Here is a 24,545-nt window from a genome sequence, read left to right on the forward strand (position 1 = left end):
ACAGTGAGAGCACCGTGCATTTTAAACAGTGAGAGCACCGTGCATTTTAAACAGTGAGAGCAACGTGCATTTTTATCAGTAAGTGCACCTTGTATTTTAAACAGTGAGAGCACCTTGTATTTTAAACAGTGAGAGCACCGTGCATTTTAAACAATGAGAGCACCGTGCATTTTAAACAGTGAGAGCACCGTGCATTTTAAACAGTGAGAGCACCGTGCATTTTAAACAGTGAGAGCAACGTCCATTTTTATCAGTAAGTGCACCGTGCATTTTAAACTGTGAGAGCACCTTGTATTTTAAACTGTGAGTGCACCGTTCATTTTAAACAGTGAGAGCACCTTGTATTTCAAACAGTGAGAGCACCTTGTATTTTAAACAGTGAGAGCACCGTTCATTATAAACATTAATGCACCGTGCATTTTAAACAGTGAGAGCACCGTGCATTTTAAACAATGAGAGCACCGTGCATTTTAAACAATGAGAGCACCGTGCATTTTAAACAGTGAGAGCACCTTGTATTTTAAACAGTGAGAGCACCGTGCATTTTAAACAATGAGAGCACCGTGCATTTTAAACAGTGAGAGCACCATACATTTTAAACAGTGAGAGCACCGTGCATTTTAAACAGTGAGAGCAACGTGCATTTTTATCAGTAAGTGCACCGTGCATTTTAAACAGAGAGAGCACCGTTCATTATAAACATTGAGTGCACCGTTCATTTTAAACAGTGAGAGCACCTTGTATTTTAAACAGTGAGAGCACCTTGTATTTTAAACAGTGAGTGCACCGTTCATTTTAAACAGTGAGAGCACCGTTCATTATAAACACTGAGTGCACCATGCATTTTAAACAGTGAGAGCACCTTGTATTTTAAACAGTGAGAGCACCTTGTATTTTAAACAGTGAGAGCACCTTGTATTTTAAACAGTGAGTGCACCGTGCATTATAAAGTTGCAACAATGTCCAGAGCAGGTGTGTGTGAAGCCCAGGGAGAGAAGAGAAAACACACCCAGGGGGAGGGTTGGACCCTGCAGCAAACACTGAGCAGCTCAGACAGGCAGTGCGGAACCGGTTGGAGGCATTCAGAGGAAAGGTCGGGGAGAAACAAGCTGCAGACTTGGATTCGGGCGAGATTCTGTGCAACTGGGGGAGTGTGAGGGAGAGAGTGAGAGGGAGGGAGAGAGAGAGGAGGGATAGGGGGAGAGAGCACCTTGTATTTTAAACAGTGAGAGCACCGTGCATTTTAAACAGTGAGAGCACCGTGCATTTTAAACAATGAGAGCACCGTTCATTTTTATCAGTAAGTGCACCGTGCATTTTAAACAGTGAGAGCACCGTGCATTTTAAACTGTGAGAGCACCGTGCATTTTAAACTGTGAGAGCACCGTGAATTTTAAACAGTGAGAGCAGCTTGTATTTTAAACAGTGAGTGCACCGTGCATTTTAAACAGTGAGAGCACCGTGCATTTTTATCAGTAAGTGCACCGTGCATTTTAAACAGTGAGAGCACCTTGTATTTTAAACTGTGAGAGCACCGTGCATTTTAAACAGTGAGAGCACCTTGTATTTTAAACAGTGAGAGCACCGTGTATTTTAAACAGTGAGAGCACCGTGTATTTTAAACAATGAGAGCACCGTGCATTTTAAACAATGAGAGCACCGTGCATTTTAAACAATGAGAGCACCGTGCATTTTAAACAGTGAGAGCACCGTGTATTTTAAACAGTGAGAGCACCGTGCATTTTAAACAGTGAGAGCACCGTGCATTTTAAACAGTGAGAGCACCGTGCATTTTTATCAGTAAGTGCACCGTGCATTTTAAACAGTGAGAGCACCGTGCATTTTAAACTGTGAGTGCACCGTTCATTTTAAAAAGAGAGCACCTTGTATTTTAAACAGTGAGAGCACCTTGTATTTTAAACAGTGAGAGCACCGTGCATTTTAAACAGTGAGAGCACCGTGCATTTTAAACAATGAGAGCACCGTACATTTTAAACAGTGAGAGCACCGTGCATTTTAAACAGTGAGAGCACCGTGCATTTTTATCAGTAAGTGCACCTTGTATTTTAAACTGTGAGAGCACCTTGTATTTTAAACAGTGAGAGCACCGTTCATTATAAACATTAATGCACCGTGCATTTTCAACAGTGAGAGCACCGTGCATTTTAAACTGTGAGAGCACCGTGCATTTTAAACAGTGAGAGCACCGTGCATTTTAAACAGTGAGAGCACCGTGCATTTTAAACTGTGAGAGCACCGTGCATTTTAAACAATGAGAGCACCGTACATTTTAAACAGTGAGAGCACCGTGCATTTTAAACAGTGAGAGCAACGTGCATTTTTATCAGTAAGTGCACCTTGTATTTTAAACTGTGAGAGCACCTTGTATTTTAAACAGTGAGAGCACCGTTCATTATAAACATTAATGCACCGTGCATTTTAAACAGTGAGAGCACCTTGTATTTTAAACTGTGAGAGCACCGTGCATTTTAAACAGTGAGAGCACCTTGTACTTTAAACTGTGAGTGCACCTTGTATTTTAAACAGTGAGAGCACCTTGTATTTTAAACAGTGAGAGCACCGTTCATTATAAACATTAATGCACCATGCATTTTAAACAGTGAGAGCACCTTGTATTTTAAACTGTGAGAGCACCTTGTATTTTAAACTGAGAGCACGGTGCATTTTAAACTGTGAGAGCACCGTGCATTTTAAACTGTGAGTGCACCTTGTATTTTAAACTGTGAGTGCACCTTATATTTTAAACTGTGAGTGCGCCTTGTATTTTAAACTGTGAGTGCACCGTGCATTTTAAACTGTGAGTGCGCCTTGTATTTTAAACTGTGAGAGCACCGTGCATTTTAAACTGTCAGAGCACCGTGCATTATAAACAGTGAGAGCGCCGTGCATTATAAACAGTGAGAGCGCCGTGCATTTTAAACAATAAGAGCACCTTGTATTTTAAACAGCAATTGCACCTTGTATTTTGATCAGTGAGAGCACCGTGCATTTTAAACAGTGAGAGCACCATGCATTGTAAACAATGAGAGCACCTTGTATTTTAAACTGAGAGCACCGTGCATTATAAACAGTGAGAGCAACGTGCATTTTTTTCAGTAAGTGCACCGTGCATTTTAAACAGTGAGAGCACCTTGTATTTTAAACAGTGAGAGCACCTTGTATTTTAAACAGTGAGTGCGCCGTGCATTTTAAACAATGAGAGCACCTTGTATTTTAAACAGCAATTGCACCTTGTATTTTGATCAGTGTGAGCACCGTGCATTTGAAACAGTGAGAGCACCTTGTATTTTAAACAGTGAGAGCACCTTGTATTTTAAACAATACAAGGTGCAGAGCAGGTGTGTGTGAAGCCCAGGGAGAGAAGAGAAAACACACCCAGGGGGAGGGTTGGACCCTGCAGCAAACACTGAGCAGCTCAGACAGGCAGTGCGGCACCGGTTAGAGGCATTCAGAGGAAAGGCAGGGGAGAAACAAGCTGCAGACTTGGATTAGGGAGAGATTCTGTGCAACTGGGGGAGTGTGAGAGAGGGAGAGGGAGAGGGGTAGAGAGAGAGAGAGAATGAGAGGGAGAGGGAGGGAGGGAGAGAGAGAGAGTGGGAGAGTGGGAGGGAGAGTGAGAGAGGGAGTGGGAGGGAGAGAGAGGGAGATGGGGAGAGAGAGACAGAGGGAGAGTGGGAGGGAGGGAGAGAGAGAGAGGGAGAGTGAGAGAGGGAGTGGGAGAGAGAGAGAGGGGGGAGAAAAAGTGGGAGGGAGGGAGTTCTGGCCTCTTGCTGTGCCTTTTTAATCCCTTGCTTTTGTATTTTAATCAATTCCCTCTCTCTCCCCTCAGGAATCTTTTTGATGAAATGCTGCAAGGAGATGATCCAGAAAGAGACATTTTGTGAGGAGGAGGAGGAGTGGGAGAAATCCTGGGCCAAGCATCGTTCTCTCCGCTGGGGACGGACTGACTGAGACCTTCACCACAGCCTGGACCCGATGGGGAGCACGTGAGTAATGTCTGGGTTACTCTGGGGTCACTGGGTGCACACTGGAATCACTGGGATATTCAGGGGACACTGGGGGGGGGTCACTGGGACATTCAGGGGACACTTGGGGTGGTCACTGGGACATTCAGGGGACACTGGCGGGGGGTAACTGGGACATTGTTGTGGTAGTTCTTATTGTTGTGGTGGTGGTCTGAACATCAAGACCGCCACTCTGGCATCACTCTGGCATGACTGGGTGCAAGCTGGGAACACTGGCTGCACCCTGGCATCATTGTGGGTTGACTGCGGGATCACTGGGGACACTCTGTTGGCTACTCATTAAATATCTGGTGTTCTCAGTCCATATCTTATATTACATTCTGGACAATACACAGTGGGGTGGACTCAGTACATATCTTATGTTACATTCTTTACAATACACAGTGGGTTGCACTCAGTCCATATCTTAAATTACATTCTGCACATTACAAGGTGGGTTGGACTCAGTGCACATCTTATATTACATTCTGTACAATACACAGTGGGGTGGACTCAGTCCATATCTTATATTACATTCTGTACAATACACAGTGGGTTGCACTCAGTCCATATCTTATATTGCATTCTGCACATTACACAGTGGGTTGGACTCAGTCCATATCTTATATTACATTCTGCACATTACACAGTGGGTTGGACACAGTCCATATCTTATATTGCATTCTGTACAATACACAGTGGGTTGGACTCAGTCCATATCTTATATTGCATTGTGTACAATGCACAGTGGGGTGGACTCAGTCCATATCTTATGTTACATTCCGTACAATACACATTGGATTGGACTCAGACCATATCTTATATTACATTCTGCACATTACAAGGTGGGTTGGACTCAGTCCATATCTTATATTACATTCTGTACAATACAAGGTGGGTTGGACTCAGTAAATATCTTATATTGCATTCTGCACATCACACGGTTGGTTGGACTCAGTCCATATATTATATTACATTCCGCACATTACGCAGTGGGTTGGACTCAGTCCATATCTTATATTACATTCTGCACATTACAAGGTGGGTTGGACTCAGTCCAGATCTGAAATTACATTCTGCACATTACAAGGTGGTTTGGACTCAGTCCAGATCTGAAATTCCATTCTGTACAATACACAGTGGGTTGCACTCAGTCCATATCTTATATTACATTCTTTTCAATACACAGTGGAGTGGACTCAGTCCATATCTTATATTACATTCTGTACAATACACAGTGGGGTGGACTCAGTCCATATCTTATATTACATTCTGCTCATTACAAGGTGGGTTGGACTCAGTCCATATCTTATATTACATTCTGCACATTACAAGGTGGGTTGGACTCAGTCCATATCTCATATTACATTCTGCACATTGCACAGTGGGTTGGACTCAGTCCATATTTTATGTTACATTATGTACAATACACAGTGGGGTGGACTCAGTCCATAACTTATATTACAGTCTGTACATTACAAGGTTGGGTGGACCCAGTAAATATCTTACATTACATTCTGTATATTACAAGGTGAGGTGGACTCAGTCCATATCTTATATTACAGTCTGTACAATACAAGATGGTTTGGACTCACTCCATATCTTATATTAGATTCTGCACATTACAAGGTTGGTTGGACCCAGTCCATATCTTATATTACATTCTGTACAATATACAGTGGGTTGGACTCAATCCATATCTTATATTACATTCTGTACAATACAAGGTGAGGTGGACTCAGTCCATATCTTATATTACATTCTGTACAATATACAGTGGGTTGGACTCAGTCCATATCTTATATTACATTCTGTATATTACAAGGTGAGGTGGACTCAGTCCATATCTTATATTACATTCTGGACAATACAAGGTGAGGTCGAGGTCGAGATTGAACAGGGAGGGGCGAGTTTCTAATTCAAACAGGAGAAAACAGTTGAGGGAAAAGCTGTTGACCTTTCGCTGACAGCAACTGCCAGAATTAAAGTTGCAACAATGTCCAGAGCAGGTGTGGGCGAGGCCCAGAGACAGAAGAGAAAACACACCCAGGGGGAGGGTTGGACCCTGCAGCAAACACTGAGCAGCTCAGACAGGCAGTGCGGCACCGGTTAGAGGCATTCAGAGGAAAGGCAGGGGAGAAACAAGCTGCAGACTTGGATTAGGGAGAGATTCTGTGAAACTGGGGGAGTGTGAGAGAGGGAGAGGGAGAGGGGTAGAGAGAGGGAGAGAGAGAGATAATGAGAGGGAGAGAGGGAGAGAGAGAGAGGGGGAGGGAGAGAGAGAGGGGGAGAGTGAGAGGGAGAGGGAGAGAGAGGGAGAGTGGGAGGGAGGGAGAGTGGGAGGGAGGGAGAGTGGGAGGGAGGGAGAGAATGAGAGAGGGAGAGTGAGAGAGAGTGAGAGAGGGAGTGGGAGAAAGAGTGAGGGGTGAGAAAAAGAGAGAGTGAGAGAGGGAGTGGGAGGGAGGGAGAGTGGGAGGGAGGGAGAGAATGAGAGAGGGAGAGTGAGAGAGAGTGAGAGAGGGAGTGGGAGAAAGAGTGAGGGGTGAGAAAAAGAGAGAGTGAGAGAGGGAGTGGGAGGGAGGGAGTTCTGGCCTCTTGCTGTGCCTTTTTAATCCCTTGCTTTTGTATTTTAATCAATTCCCTCTCTCTCCCCTCAGGAATCTTTTTGATGAAATGCTGCAAGGAGATGATCCAGAAAGAGACATTTTGTGAGGAGGAGGAGGAGTGGGAGATATCCTGGGCCAAGCATCGTTCTCTCCGCTGGGGACGGACTGACTGAGACCTTCACCACAGCCTGGACCCGATGGGGAGCACGTGAGTAATGACTGGGTTACTCTGGGGTCACTGGGTGCACACTGGAATCACTGGGATATTCAGGGGACACTGGGGGGGGTCACTGGGACATTCAGGGGACACTGGGGGGGGGGGGTCACTGGGACATTCAGGGGACACTTGGGGTGGTCACTGGGACATTCAGGGGACAATGGGGGGGGTCACTGGGACATTGTTGTGGTAGTGCTTATTGTTGTGGTTGTGGTCTGAACATCAAGAACGCCACTCTGGCATCACTCTGGCATGACTGGGTGCAAGCTGGGAACCCTGGCTGCACCCTGGCATCATTCTGGGTTGACTGCGGGATCACTGGGGACACTCTGTTGGCTACTCATTAAATATCTGGTGTTCTCAGTCCATATCTTATATTACATTCTGGACAATACACAGTGGGGTGGACTCAGTGCATATCTTAAATTACATTCTGCACATTACAAGGTGGGTTGGACTGAGTCCATATCTCATATTACATTCTGCACATTGCAAGGTGGGTTGGACTCAGTCCATATCTTATATTACATTCTGCACATTACAAGGGGGGTTGGACTCAGTCCATATCTTATCTTACATTCTGCACAATACACAGTGGGTTGGACTCAGTCCATATCTTATATTACATTCTGCACATCACACAGTGGGGTGGACTCAGTCCATATCTTATATTACATTCTGTACAATACACAGTGGGTTGGACTCAGTCCATACCTTATATTACATTCTGTTCAATACACAGTGGGGTGGACTCAGCCCATATCTTATATTACATTCTGTACAATATACAGTGGGTTGGACTCAGTCCATATCTTATATTACATTCTGTACAATACACAGTGGGGTGGACTCAGTCCATATCTTATATTACATTCTGTACAATATACAGTGGGTTGGACTCAGTCCATATCTTATATTACATTCTGCACATTACAAGGGGGGTTGGACTCAGTCCATATCTTATCTTACATTCTGCACATTACACAGTTGGTTGGACTCAGTCCATATCTTATATTACATTCTGTACAATACACAGTGGGTTGGACTCAGTCCATATCTTATATTACAGTCTGTACAATACAAGATGGGTTGGACTCACTCCATATCTTTTATTATTGTAAACAATTTTACAACACCAAGTTATAGTCCAGCAATTTTATTTTAAATTCACAAGCTTTCGGAGACTTCCTCCTTCCTCAGGCAAATGTTTCAGGATCTTATATTACATTCTGCACCTTACAAGGTTGGGTGGACCCAGTACATATCTTATATTACATTCTGTACAATGCACAGTGGGGTGGACTCAGTCCATATCTTATATTACATTCTGTACAATACACAGTGGGGTGGACTCAGTCCATATCTTATATTGCATTCTGTACAATACACAGTGGGGTGGACTCAGTCCATATCTTATATTACATTCTGTACAATACACAGTGGGGTGGACTCAGTCCATATCATACATTACATTCTGTACATTACACAGTGGGTTGGACTCAGTCCATATCTTATATTGCATTCTGTACAATACACAGTGGGGTGGAGCCAGTGCATATCTTATATTACATTCTGTACAATACACAGTGGGTTGGACTCAGTCCATATCTTATATTACATTCTGCACATTACACAGTGGGTTGGACTCAGTCCACATCTTATATTACATTCTGTACATTACACAGTGGGTTGGACTCAGTCCATATCTTATATTACATTCTGTGCAATACACAATGGGTTGTACTCAGTCCATATCTCATATTACATTCTGCACATTACACAGTGGGTTGGACTCAGTCCATATCTTATATTACATTCTGTACAATACACAGTGGGGTGGACTCAGTCCATATCTTATATTACATTCTGCACATTACACAGTGGGTTGGACTCAGTCCATATCTTATATTACATTCTGGACAATACACAGTGGGTTGGACTCAGCCCATATCTTATATTACATTCTGGACAATACAAGATGGGTTGTACTCAGTCCATATCTTATATTACATTCTGCACATTACAAGGTTGGGTGGACCCAGTAAATATCTTATATTACATTCTGTATATTACAAGGTGAGGTGGACTCAGTCCATATCTTATATTACATTCTGCACATTACAAGGGGGGTTGGACTCAGTCCATATCTTATGTCATATTCTGTACAATGCACAGTGGGTTGGACTCAGTCCATATCTTATATTACATTCTGTACAATACACAGTGGGGTGGACTCAGCCCATATCTTATATTACATTCTGTACAATACACAGTGGGTTGGACTCAATCCATATCTTATATTACATTCTGTACAATATACAGTGGGTTGGACTCAGTCCATATCTTATATTACAGTCTGTACAATACAAGATGGGTTGGACACACTCCATATCTTATATTACATTCTGCACCTTACAAGGTTGGGTGGAACCAGTACATATCTTATATTACATTCTGTACAATGCACAGTGGGGTGGACTCAGTCCATATCTTATATTACATTCTGTGCAATACACAGTGGGGTGGACTCAGTCCATATCATACATTACATTCTGCACATTACACAGTGGGTTGGACTCAGTCCATATGTTATATTACATTCTGTACATTACACAGTGGGTTGGACTCAGTCCATATCTTATATTACATTCTGTACAATACACAATGGGTTGTACTCAGTCCATATCTCATATTACATTCTGCACATTACACAGTGGGTTGGACTCAGTCCATATCTTATATTACATTCTGTACAATACACAGTGGGGTGGACTCAGTCCATATCTTATATTACATTCTGCACATTACACAGTGGGTTGGACTCAGTCCATGTCTTATATTACATTCTGGACAATACACAGTGGGTTGGACTCAGCCCATATCTTATATTACATTCTGCACATTACAAGGTTGGGTGGACCCAGTAAATATCTTATATTACATTCTGTATATTACAAGGTGAGGTGGACTCAGTCCATATCTTATATTACATTCTGGACAATACAAGGTGAGGTAGAGGTCGAGATTGAACAGGGAGGGGCGAGCTTCTAATTCAAACAGGAGAAAACAGTTGAGGGAAAAGCTGTTGACCTTCCGCTGACAGCAACTGCCAGAATTAAAGTTGAAACAATGTCCAGAGCAGGTGTGGGCGAGGCCCAGGGACAGAAGAGAAAACACACCCAGGGGGAGGGTTGGACCCTGCAGCAAACACTGAGCAGCTCAGACAGGCAGTGCGGCACCGGTTAGAGGCATTCAGAGGAAAGGCAGGGGAGAAACAAGCTGCAGACTTGGATTAGGGAGAGATTCTGTGCAACTGGGGGAGTGTGAGAGAGGGAGAGGGAGAGGGGTAGAGAGAGAGAGGGAGAGAGAGGGAGAGGGAGAGAGAGGGAGAGGGAGAGAGAGGGAGAGGGAGAGGGAGGGAGAGAGAGGGAGAGGGAGAGTGGGAGGGAGGGAGAGTGAGAGAGAGGGAGAGAGGGAGAGAGGGAGGGAGATGGGTCGAGAGAGGGAGAGGGAGAGTGGGAGGGAGGGAGAGTGAGAGAGAGTGAGAGAGGGAGTGGGAGAGAGAGAGAGGGGGGAGAAAAAGAGAGAGTGAGAGAGGGAGTGGGAGGGAGGGAGTTCTTGCCTCTTGCTGTGCCTTTTTAATCCCTTGCTTTTGTATTTTAATCGATTCCCTCTCTCTCCCCTCAGGAATCTTTTTGATGAAATGCTGCAAGGAGATGATCCAGAAAGAGACATTTTGTGAGGAGGAGGAGGAGTGGGAGAAATCCTGGGCCAAGCATCGTTCTCTCCGCTGGGGACGGACTGACTGAGACCTTCACCACAGCCTGGACCCGATGGGGAGCACGTGAGTAATGTCTGGGTTACTCTGGGGTCACTGGGTGCACACTGGAATCACTGGGATATTCTGGGGACACTGGGGGGGTCACTGGGACATTCAGGGGACACTGGGGGGGGGTCACTGGGACATTCAGCGGACACTTGTGGTGGTCACTGGGACATTGTTGTGGTAGTTCTTATTGTTGTGGTGGTGGTCTGAACATCAAGACCGCCACTCTGGCAAGACTGGGTGCAAGCTGGGAACCCTGGCTGCACCCTGGCATCATTCTGGGTTGACTGCGGGATCACTGGGGACACTCGGTTGGCTACTCATTAAATATCTGGTGTTCTCATTACATATCTTATGTTACATTCTAGACAATACACAGTGGGGTGGACACAGTGCTTATCTTAAATTACATTCTGCACATTACAAGGTGGGTTGGACTGAGTCCATATCTCATATCACATTCTGCACATTGCAAGGTGGGTTGGACTCAGTCCATATCTTATATTACATTCTGTACAATACACAGTGGGTTGGACCCAGTCCATATCTTATATTACAGTTGGTACAATACACAATGGGTTGGACTCAGTCCATATCTTATATTGCAGTCTGCACAATACAAGATGTGTTGAACTCACTCCATATCTTATATTACATTCTGCACATTACAAGGTTGGGTGGACCCAGTACATATCTTATATTACATTCTGTACAATACACAGTGGGGTGGACTCAGTCCATATCTTATATTACATTCTGTACAATACACAGTGGGTTGGACTCAGTCCATATCTTATGTCATATTCTGTACAATACACAGTGGGTTGGACTCAGTCCATATCTTATATTACATTCTGTACATTTGCACAGTGGGTTGGACTCAGCCCATATCTTATATTACATTCCGTACAATACACAGTGGGTTGGACTCAGTCCATATCTTATATTACATTCTGCACATCACACAGTGGGGTGGACTCAGCCCATATCTTATATTACAGTTGGTACAATACACAATGGGTTGGATTCAGCCCATATCTTATATTACATTCTGTACATTACACAGTGGGTCGGACTCAGTCCATATCTTATATTGCATTCTGCACATTATACAGTGGATTGGACTCTGTCCATATCTTATATTACATTCTGTACATTACACAGTGGGTTGGACTCAGCCCATATCTTATGTCATATTCTGTACAATACACAGTGGGTTGGACTCAGTCCATATCTTATATTACATTCTGCACATTACAAGGGGGGTTGGACTCAGACCATATCTTATATTACATTCTGCACATTACACAGTGGGTTGGACTCAGTCCATATCTTATATTATATTCTGTACAATACACAGTGGGGTGGACCCAGTCCATATCTTATATTACAGTTGGTACAATACACAATGAGTTGGATTCAGCCCATATCTTATGTTACATTCTGTACATTACACAGTGGGTCGGACTCAGTCCATATCTTATATTGCATTCTGCACATTATACAGTGGATTGGACTCTGTCCATATCTTATATTACATTCTGTACATTACACAGTGGGTTGGACTCAGCCCATATGTTATATGACATTCTGTACAATACACAATGGGTTGCACTCAGTCCATATCTTATATTACATTCTGCACATCACACAGTGGATTGGACTCTGTCCATATCTTATATTACATTCTGTACATTACACAGTGGGTTGGACTCAGTCCATATCTTATATTACATTCTGTACAATACACGGTGGGTTGGACTCAGTCCATATCTTATATTACATTCTGCACATCACACAGTGGATTGGACTCTGTCCATATCTTATATTACATTCTGTACATTACACAGTGGGTTGGACTCAGTCCATATCTTATATTACATTCTGCACATTACAAGGTGGGTTGGACTCAGTCCATATCTTCTGTCATATTCTGTACAATGCACAGTGGGTTGGACTCAGTCCATGTCTTATATTACATTTTGTACAATACACAGTGGGTTGGACTCAGTCCATATCTTATATTACATTCTGCACAATACACAGTGGGTTGGACTCAGTCCATATCTTATATTACATTCTGGACAATACACAGTGGGTTGGACTCAGCCCATATCTTATATTACATTCTGTACAATATACAGTGGGGTGGACTCAGCCCATATCTTATATTGCATTCTGTACAATACACAGTGGGGTGGACTCAGTCCATATCTTATATTACATTCTGTGCAATACACAGTGGGGTGGACTCAGCCCATATCTTATATTACATTCTGTACAATACACAGTGGGTTGGACTCAGTCCATATCTTATATTACATTCTGTACAATATAAATTGGGTTGGACTCAGTCCCTATCTTATATTACAGTCTGTACAATACACAGTGGGTTGGACTCAGTCCATATCTTATGTCATATTCTGTCCAATACACAGTGGGTTGGACTCAGTCCATATCTTATATTACATTCTGCACATCACACAGTGGGTTGGACTCAGCCCATATCTTATATTACATTCTGGACAATACACAGTGGGTTGGACTCAGTCCATATCTTATATTACATTCTGTACAATACACAGTGGGTTGGACTCAGTCCATATCTTATATTACAGTCTGTACAATACAAGATGGGTTGGACTCACTCCATATCTTATATTACATTCTGCACATTACAAGGTTGGGTGGACCCAGTAAATATCTTATATTACATTCTGTACATTACACAGTGGGGTGGACTCAGTCCATATCTTATATTACATTCTGCACATCACACAGTGGGGTGGACTCAGCCCATATCTTATATTACATTCTGGACAATACACAGTGGGTTGGACTCAGTCCATATCTTATATTACATTCTGCACATCACACAGTGGGGTGGACTCAGCCCATATCTTATATTACATTCTGGACAATACACAGTGGGTTGGACTCAGTCCATATCTTATATTACATTCTGGACAATACACAGTGGGTTGGACTCAGTCCATATCTTATATTACAGTCTGTACAATACAAGATGGGTTGGACTCACTCCATATCTTATATTACATTCTGCACATTACAAGGTTGGGTGGACCCAGTACATATCTTATATTACATTCTGTACAATACACAGTGGGGTGGACTCAGTCCATATCTTATATTACATTCTGTACAATACACAGTGGGTTGGACTCAGTCCATATCTTATGTCATATTCTGTACAATACACAGTGGGTTGGACTCAGTCCATATCTTATATTACATTCTGTACATTACACAGTGGGTTGGACTCAGCCCATATCTTATATTACATTCTGTACAATACACAGTGGGTTGGAATCAGTCCATATCTTATATTACATTCTGCACATCACACAGTGGGGTGGACTCAGCCCATATCTTATATTACATTCTGTACAATACACAGTGGGTTGGACTCAGTCCATATATTATATTACATTCTGTACAACACACAGTGGGGTGGACCCAGTCCATATCTTATATTACAGTTGGTACAATACACAATGGGTTGGATTCAGCCCACATCTTATATTACATTCTGTACATTACACAGTGGGTTGGACTCAGTCCATATCTTATATTGCATTCTGCACATTATACAGTGGATTGGACTCTGTCCATATTTTATATTACATTCTGTACATTACACAGTGGGTTGGACTCAGCCCATATCTTCTCTTACATTCTGTACAATACACAATGGGTTGCACTCAGTCCATATCTTATATTACATTCTGTACAATACACGGTGGGTTGGACTCAGTACATATCTTATATTACATTCTGTACAATACACAGTGGGTTGGACTCAGCCCATATCTTATATTACATTCTGTACAATACACAGTGGGGTGGACTCAGTCCATATCTTATATTACATTCTGTACAATACACAGTGGGTTGGACTCAGCCCATATCTTATATTACATTCTGTACAATACACAGTTGGGTGGACTCAGTCCATATCTTGTATTACATTCTGTACAATACACAGTTGGGTGGACTCAGTCCATATCTTGTATTACATTCTGTACAACACACAGTGGGTTGGACTCAGTCCATATCTTATATTACATTCTGTACAATACACAGTGGGGTGGACTCAGTCCATATCTTATATTACATTCTGTGCAATACACAGTGGGGTGGACTCAGCCCATATCTTCTCTTACATTCTGTGCAATACACAGTGGGTTGGACTCAGCCCATATCTTATATTACATTCTGTACAATACACAGTTGGGTGGACTCAGTCTATATCTTATATTACATTCTGTACAATATAAATTGGGTTGGACTCAGTCCCTATCTTATATTACAGTCTGTCCAATACACAGTGGGGTGGACTCAGCCCATATCTTCTCTTACATTCTGTGCAATACACAGTTGGGTGGACTCAGTCCATATCTTATGTCATATTCTGTACAATACACAGTGGGTTGGACTCAGTCCATATCTTATATTACATTCTGTACAATACACAGTGGGTTGGACTCAGTCCATATCTTATATTACAGTCTGTACAATACAAGATGGGTTGGACTCAGTCCATATCTTAAATTACATTCTGCACATCACACAGTGGGGTGGACTCAGCCCATATCTTATATTACATTCTGTGCAATACACAGTGGGTTGGACTCAGTCCATATCTTATATTACATTCTGCACATTACAAGGTGAGGTAGAGGTCGAGATTGAACAGGGAGGGGCGAGCTTCTAATTCAAACAGGAGAAAACAGTTGAGGGAAAAGCTGTTGACCTTTCGCTGACAGCAACTGCCAGAATTAAAGTTGCAACAATGTCCAGAGCAGGTGTGGGCGAGGCCCAGGGACAGAAGAGAAAACACACCCAGGGGGAGGGCTGGACCCTGCAGCAAACACTGAGCAGCTCAGACAGGCAGTGCGGCACCGGTTAGAGGCATTCAGAGGAAAGGCAGGGGAGAAACAAGCTGCAGACTTGGATTAGGGAGAGATTCTGTGCAACTGGGGGAGTGTGAGAGAGGGAGAGGGAGAGGGGTAGAGAGAGAGAGAGAATGAGAGGGAGAGGGAGGGAGGGAGAGAGAGAGTGGGAGAGAGTGAGAGAGGGAGTGGGAGAGAAAGAGAGGGGGGAGAAAAAGAGAGAGTGAGAGAGGGAGTGGGAGGGAGGGAGTTCTGGCCTCTTGCTGTGCCTTTTTAATCCCTTGCTTTTGTATTTTAATCAATTCCCTCTCTCTCCCCTCAGGAATCTTTTTGATGAAATGCTGCAAGGAGATGATCCAGAAAGAGACATTTTGTGAGGAGGAGGAGGAGTGGGAGAAATCCTGGGCCAAGCATCGTTCTCTCCGCTGGGGACGGACTGACTGAGACCTTCACCACAGCCTGGACCCGATGGGGAGCACGTGAGTAATGTCTGGGTTACTCTGGGGTCACTGGGTGCACACTGGAATCACTGGGATATTCAGGGCACACTGGGGGGGGGGGGGTCACTGGGACATTCAGGGGACACTGGGGGGGGTCACTGGGACATTCAGGGGACACTGGGGGGGGTCACTGGGACATTGTTGTGGTAGTGCTTATTGTTGTGGTGGTGGTCTGAACATCAAGACCGCCACTCTGGCATCACTCTGGCATGACTGGGTGCAAGCTTGGAACCCTGGCTGCACCCTGGCATCATTGTGGGTTGACTGCGGGATCACTGGGGACACTCGGTTGGCTACTTGCCGCCATCTGACCAAGATGGCGGCTGGCGCAGCCGCCATTTTTCCAAAATGTTGGCCTGGCTGTCTTCCATTTTGTCCAAGGTTGGTGGCCAAGTTGGCCTCCATTTTGCCCAATGAGGATGCCAAGCTGGCCTCCATTTTGTCCAAGGTGGTGGCGACGCGGGCCTCATTTTGTCCGGCATGGGAGCCGCGTGAGCGGCGACTTTTTTTAAAATGTTGGTCGCGCTCGCCCCCATTGTGTCCGGGACGGACTCCCCGCTGGCCTCCATTCGGTCCAAGCCCGGCTGCTGTACCTGCAGCCGTGCTGCCCCTGTGCAAATACACTTCCAAATATACAAATACATCATAAATATACAGGTAATATATATATATTATAAACACAAGTCAGTAAGAGCTTGAGTGATTGGTGAGTGACTCACCAATCAAAAAACCAGTGGTGAGGATGGAATCCCTGGCCAGGATGTGGAGATTTTGGGGCCAAAGATCATGACTTCCCAATTTTTAACTGGAGGAACTGGTGGCTCATCTAAAACAGAATGTGGACCTGACAACACAAAGATATTGGAAGGGTCAAGAGAGGCGGTGGTTTTGTCAGCGTCCATCTGAAAGCTGCTCCATGTCTGTGGACTGTGTCACCAAAGGGCAGCATGTAGATGAGGAAGAGGAGGGAGCCAAGGATTGAACCTTGAGAAACATCAGAGATAACGGTGATAGGGTGGGAAGAGAAGCTTCTCCTGGCTCTGATCAGATAGGTGAGTGGAACCAAGTGAGGGGACTCCCAGCAAAAGAGGCCAGTGTCCGATGAATGAGATGGTGACGGGTGGGTTGTCTGTTGGTCTGGAAATGGGGAGTGTTTTAAACCCAAGGATGAGAATTTTAAATTTAATGGATATGTAACTGGGAGCCAGTGAGGGTCAGTGAGGCCGAGCAGGACCTGGTGCTGGTTGGACACGGACAAGAGTTTTGGACGAGCTCACGTTTATAGAAGGTGGGGATTGGGTGGCCGGCCAGGAGTGTATTGGAGGAATGGAGTCTGGAGGGGACAGAGACATTGATGAGGGTTTCACTGGCAATGGGCTGAGGAAGGAATGGAGGCGGGCGAGGGAATCACGGGGCCTTTGTGATGGAGGTGAAAAAGGGTCATGACTTCAGCTCGGTTTTACATGGGACCAATTTTACTGGAACCGTGAACCAATGTAGAATAAACGGGTAAACATCCGCAGTAAAATAGCGGAGAGAGGAATGTCAATGGGACACGGTCAGTGTCCGTCCCCTAATATCACCCACAGTCATTTCTAGGCTGCAATCCTCAACCTGCCCTTTAACTGTCCTCGTATCAGAGACTCACAATTCATATTTTGACTGGGAAACTGCAGGAACAGAGTGAAACGGGTCTGCTTGTGTCCCTGGGTTCAGTGCACACTGCGGAGACATCTGTCTAAATTATAAATGAAACACCAGGAGTGAACATGGTCAATATAGTTATATAAAAGCTGTAAATGAAGCCGTTTATTATTATTGGATCAGTCCTGTATGAGATCAGATTTAAACTTTATTCCTGGGAGAGGTCTGATTTAGTAATAACCTGGACTTTGAGATGTTTGTGTTTTATTCACCACATTATTTACATCGGAGTCAAAGCTGCTGATATAATGTGTTTGTTAAACTGTCTGTAACTAATAGCAATGGTCAGGAGTATAACCGTGTCAGTGGAGACTTATCCCCTGTATAAATCAGGGCTTGTTGGAATGGATCAGCTCAGAGTGCCTGCTGGAGCTGTGGTTTCCAGGGTAACAGAAGTCAGTGCTTCTCACAGAAATGGAATATCCAGTAATCTATCAGATAGAACTTATTTATTATCCAGTTCTTGCAGCCTTTGGAGTTTCAGGTAAGCCGTTATCTCAGCTGTTAAAGGTGTAAATCGGTGTTAACTCTGCTGCTGTACTTGGAAAATTGTTTTGTGTCCCTACATATTTTACACAGTCACTTGTTCTGTTCTATTGGTTGAATGATGGAACGTGTTAAGTCTCTGCTCTTTCGGTATTGAGGCGCTGCATTATATCTGCCATGAATTTGTCTATCCAACCCTGGCATTGTTACTGCATTATTCTCTGTACTGAATGTATTGGGCTAAGAGTTGGTATCAGACCATCAGGAGATGATAACAGTTTCTTGTTGTGGAACTAACCTGTCCTGGAATATGTTTTCATCAATGTGTTTTCAGTGATTGATAATGAGACAGCTCACGGTCTCAGTGTTACAAGGAGGCAGCGGAATGTCCTCCCTCTCCAATAACATGCTTCAGTTTAACTTGGATTTCAATGTATTTATTGGTGATCACTGTTATGAAATATTATTTCATTATGTGTGTATCTGACGCCGCTTCAGATGTCTGGTTACTGAACTGAGTTTGCTGCTGACTCTTTCACATCTCCTTCTCTGCTTCACTGTGGATGAATTCACTGACTGTCACTGGACTTCACTGTTAAATGAAATGTTTTGATGTTTTGTGGTCTCAATTTGCACTGTCCCTGTTGGAATCAGCAGCCCTTCTCTGTACCTGTAGGTTATAAGTGTGATGTTGGCGTTTTGATAATTGAACAGTCCCGCCATCTATCCCTGTACCCTATAATTACTGGAGAAGGAATCTCAATTATTGTGAGATCTGCCTGGAAGAGGCATTTGATTCTGTTTATTCCATGATTTGTAGATGAAGTGAACAGTGTTGGTGAACAGGTGGAGGATTGGGTGATCTGTGGAAATATTAAACTATTCCACAGAGGCTTCATTATTTAACAAACTGACACTGAGAATAGGATCGGTGGAACACGGGGCTGGTGAACAGAATGCAGGAACAGGATGATAGGATTTAATCGGATATGAAAATGGACTTGAGAAAGAGAGTAGAGTGAGTGATAGAGAGGGCGACTGAGAGGGAAAGCGAGAGGCTGTGGTGTGAATAATTCATCAGAATGAACTGCTGAAACTTCCAGTACAATTAAACATAGAAAATGTGATTTGAAGGTGTTATTATGATGTGGTCAGATTGGGTGAGTTTTTATTGTGGGACTCGCTCCTCATGTTTATATCCCTGTCAGGTCCTCAGTCTGTTTTTGTGAATGTTCCTTGTTTTCCAACTTAACACTAAACATAATTAAAATTTACTTCAAGAATAGAATCAGAAATTTCTTGATTGTAATCAATTATTCGGAAACTGTATTTTTCAAGCTCGGATCAGTTCAATAACAACGTGATTAATTTTATTAATACTTTTCATTTTAAGTTTCATTGAATTTGCAAATTAAATTTATTAAACACATTTTGTACCAAACACAGGTTCCCTGACACCAATAACTACAGAAATGAACTGTTAAATGTAATAGTTGGATTGTGTACAGTCTCTCCCTGTGAATCCCAGCCTCTGCTCACACTACAATGAATCCTCTGTCTCGTCGGTTCCTTCAGTTTGTCAATTCTCCCAAACCATCTACTCCTGACTCCTCTCCAGCTCCGACACGTTCATGTACACTACTCTTTTCCTTGACTCCCTCCCAATCTGACTCACTATCGACTCTCTTAACCCAGAGCAACACACAATTTGCACCTCCCCCTGTCCCCCACCTTCCGACACTTCCCTCTCTTTCCCATCCGTCTGGAGTCCAAACCCGGCTTTAATCCGCTGGATTCCCGGTGTGTAAAACCCCTTCTCCCTTCCCCACCGGCACTGAGCTCTCACTCAGCCCTTCCACTAGATCCGGTGCTCACTTTATTCACTTTCTGTGTCCATCTCCCAATTCATTATTGATCAATGTGTTTAAAAACATCTCTCTGCCCGAAAGCGCTGCCCAGGTCAATCAATCACTTTCCACCCTTCGATGCAGCAACAAAGCTGGAAATTTCACCCCAGATCCTCTCAAACTGCTGCTTTGTCTCCAGGTCTGATCAGTAATTTCTCTGCTTCCTTTTCTCTCTCTTACAGTTAACTTGGTGGCGATTGTGATCCTGTCCCGAGGAAAGTGCGGTCTCTCCAAATGTATCAGTGTCTACCTGGTGGGAATGGCAGTGGCCGATCTCCTGGTCGTTATCACTGATCCGATATTGAGGGTGATTAATCTGATGTATTTCCCATGGTCATTCCTGAACATTACTCCCGTGTGTAGTTTTATTCTATTCTTGGGTGGTGCAGTCACTGTGGTTTCTGTCTGGTTCACAGTCGCTTTCACCTTTGATCGATTTGTGGCCATTTGTTGTGAGAAGCTGAAAACTAAATATTGCACCGAGAGAACGGCGGCTGTGGTTCTGGGAACAGTGAGTGTGCTGGGCTGTTTGGAGAGTGTCCCCATGTACTTTGCATTTGAACCTTACTATATAATTGATAATGTTCCCTGGGGTTGTGTGGGTAAACTGAGCTTCCATACTTCCCCCGCATGGGCAGCATTTGAGATGTTTCACCTCATTTTAACCCCTTGTGTCCCGTTCTGTCTGATTTTACTGCTCAATGTTCTGACGGTCAGGCGTATTTTAGTGTCCAGTCGAGTCCGCATGGGACTCCGGGGCCGCAGCAATGGAGAGAATCAGAGTGATCCAGAGATGGAGAACCGAAAGAAATCCATCATTTTACTCTTCAGTATATCGGGCAGTTTTATACTGTTGTGGATGACATATGTTGTATTTACCATTTATCTGCGAATTGCAGACATTCGGTCTTTTTACTCCTACACTGATCCTAATTATATCACACAACAGACATCAGTTATGCTGCAGCTTCTCAGTTCCTGCACAAACACGAGTATTTATGTCCTGACGCAGACTAAATTCAGAGAGGAGCTGAAGGACGCGGTGAAATACCCATTCAATCTAATTGTTAAATTAGTGAAATCATAGAAAGAGCTGAAGGGTTTCAAGCACGAGAACTAAATCCCATTTCATACTCCATCCCTACACTTCCCGGGGGATGGAAAGTACATTTTATATTAGCAGCACGTAGCCATTAAATGATCTGAAATATGGTTCTGATGTTATATGTTATTGAAACTCTGACCTATTAAGGCAGGATTTACTCTGCAGACGACACATGCATTTTACTCGAAATGGCGGCACTATAGAGCCGAGCTGGACTTCAACTAAATGGTCATCCAGCAAAATGTGCAAAGCTGGGATTCAAAGTAGCTGCTTTGGGCCAGATCAGAATGGGTGCACTCCAAATAAATGGCGAGGGAGAGAGAGAGAGAGAGCGAGGTGGAGAGGGGGAGAAGGAGCGAGAGAGAGAAAGTCAGAGAGTTGGAGAAAGACTGAGACAGGCAGATATACACAGAGGGAGTGAGAGAGGGGAGAGTGACTGACATGGAGACAGAGAGGAACATAAAGCGATAAAGAGTGAGAGAGAGCGAGATACTGATATAAAGAGCTAGGGAGAGATAGAAAGTGAGAGCAAGAAAGAGAGAGAGAGAGGCAGAGAGCGACACAGGGAGAGCGTGAGAGAGATCAGAGAGAAAGACAGGGAGATAGTGGGACAGAGAGAGTAAGAAATACAGAAAGACAGGGAGAGAGACAGAGAAAGACAGAAGGAGAGAGAGATGGAGAGAGGAGTGGACAGAGACAGAGAACACAAGGCAAAATAAATATAATGATTAAATGGCGCAGAAAATTAAAACAGGTTCACATAAAGGGGAGAGGGTCTGTGACAAAGAGAGGGAGATGGAACCAAAGAGGGGTAGAGACAGAGGTACACAGAGCTGGAGATAAATAAAGTGAGTTTGTTAGACTGGAGAGAAAAAATAAAGAGAGAAAGAAAGAGTGAAAGAAAGCATATATATATATATATATATATAATGAGAGAGAGCAAGCAGACATGGATGGAACGAGAGAGAGAGACTGACAAAGAATTGCAAAGTGGTGGAAGTAGAAGTGGAAATAACAAGATAGAAAAACACACAGAAAATAAATAGAGACAAACGACATAAACAGAGAACAGACACAATGAAGTACGGACAAAAATAACTATGTAATCAGCCTGGAGTGTGTGAGAGTGCTGACCAGCAGAAGAGCCGCAGATGAAGCAGGTCAGACAGTTCATGTTTGTTCTGGGCCAACACTCTTGTGGATTTAATTTTGACATTTCTCAAGGTGATGCCTTGAGCTGCACAATAAATTCACTCAGCCTTGTGTACCTGACCCTGACCATTACTTACTGCAGGAGTTTCCCAGCTGCTCTGTGTAGTAAAAATTCATCTGATAATCGAAAGCCTGAGACTAAATCAGCTTCAGCATATCTGAAGGAAAAGGACGCTTAAAAGGTGGAAGGACTGTTAGAAGGATTATTAATGACACATTGTAAAATATCACACAGCAGAGGATAGATCACCATAGCAAGAAGAACGATTCCAGGAGGGCTAGAGGTCGTTTGAACTCCTGCCGACTTAACTTGGTGACGTTGTGGACACTGAGAGAAAACAAGTGAAGTTTCAATCAATCTTGGGTTGTATTTGTCGGAACCTGTTGTTGAGAAGCCACCGTCCCAGAGGTGTGATTCTCTGTAAAAACGGTCTTAAAAACCTGGGCAGAAGTTGAGTGGAGAGAGACACAGATCCACCATAACTGCTCCAACATCACCTTTAGCTTCCTGTCAGCAACACCTCACCTGGAATCTTCCTGACTGCTCGCTACCTCCCAGCTTGATGCCTCGATGCAGGTTTACAGATTGCCTGTGAAGCAGATGACCTGTCCACCAGAGAAAGTCAAACTATTCTACAACGGTATCCATCAAAATACCTGGAATCTTCTCGGCAAGTCTAAAACTTTCGTTATGGGCTTTGTCTATGAGAATGTGTTGTTTAATTTTTGCGAAAGCAATTCTAAATCGGGCATAAACCCAAGATGATGTTTAAATTCTAATGTCATTTTTTTCTATTGAATTAATAATAAATGATTGTTTTCTTTATAAAGCCATGGTTTGTGCCTGAAGTTTGTTTAGGATAAAGAGCCCATTAGTTAAATGTAAAACTAAACCGTGTGGAGATAAAAAGTTATTGCTCCAAATTAAAGTGTAAAATCACTTTCCACCTTTTTGCTCCTCCATCTGTACCATGTGTTACTTTCCCAGTGAGCTGCTGGATTCTGTTATAAATAATATGTATTTTTACCCCTTCTGCAGTGTTAATAAACTGGACAGGGTCCCACAGCTCTCTCCTGTTCTGTTACTGTTACACATGCAGTTATTGTTTCAGATTAAAGAAAAATATGAATAATGGAGAAATGAATTAAATCCCAGATCAGAACTACATTCAGATTGAGTCCAATTTTACTCTGATTTATTTAATAGAAGCTAGAATTACATTCTCTACAAAAAATGGTTGATTGGACCTTTCCTCCGAATGTCTGGTCTCTCCTTTTCTGTCACCATTCAGTCCAAATAACCAAATGTTAATCCATTTTTTTGGCAGAAGTTCACATTTTGATGTTTAATTCCCTCACTGCACCGCTGTCTTTATGTTAAACACCACCTAGTGTTAGTCTCACTCAGTTTGTATTTTTAACTATAGTGCAACAGTGATTTTACAGGAACAGCAAATTATCCCTCTCTGTGTCTCTCATCACAACAAGCTTCACCTTGCCCCTCAGGAAGATGGCCGCCTTTCGGGTGCTATTTTGTTTCAGGTTCATGGCGTTGAAGTTGTTGTTCATCGATTCACATTTTGATAGCAGGCACGGTGCAAGAGGAGTCCATTCAGCCCACCCTGCCTGTGCCAGCTCCTTGAAAGCGCGATTCAATCATTCCCATTTCCTGCTCTGCTTTTCCCCCACAGCCCTCATGGATGCTTGTAATAGTAGTTTTGATAATACACACAGACATATATATATATATATATACACATATGGATACAATTTGCTGTTGTAAGGGGTGGACATATGAGGAGAGGTTGAGTAGATTGGGACTCTACTCATTGGAGTTCAGAAGAATGAGAGGTGATCTTATTGAAACATATAAGATTGTGAAGGGTCTTGATCGGGTGGATGCAGTAAGGATGTTCCCAAGGATGGGTGAAACTAGAACTAGGGGGCATAATCTTAGAATAAGGGGCTGCTCTTTCAAAACTGAGATAAGGAGACACTTCTTCACTCAGAGGGTGGTAGGTCTGTGGAATTTGCTGCCCCAGGA

This window comes from Heptranchias perlo, unplaced genomic scaffold (genome assembly GCF_035084215.1).
Source record: "Heptranchias perlo isolate sHepPer1 unplaced genomic scaffold, sHepPer1.hap1 HAP1_SCAFFOLD_50, whole genome shotgun sequence".
Taxonomy (NCBI): Eukaryota; Metazoa; Chordata; class Chondrichthyes; order Hexanchiformes; family Hexanchidae; genus Heptranchias; species Heptranchias perlo.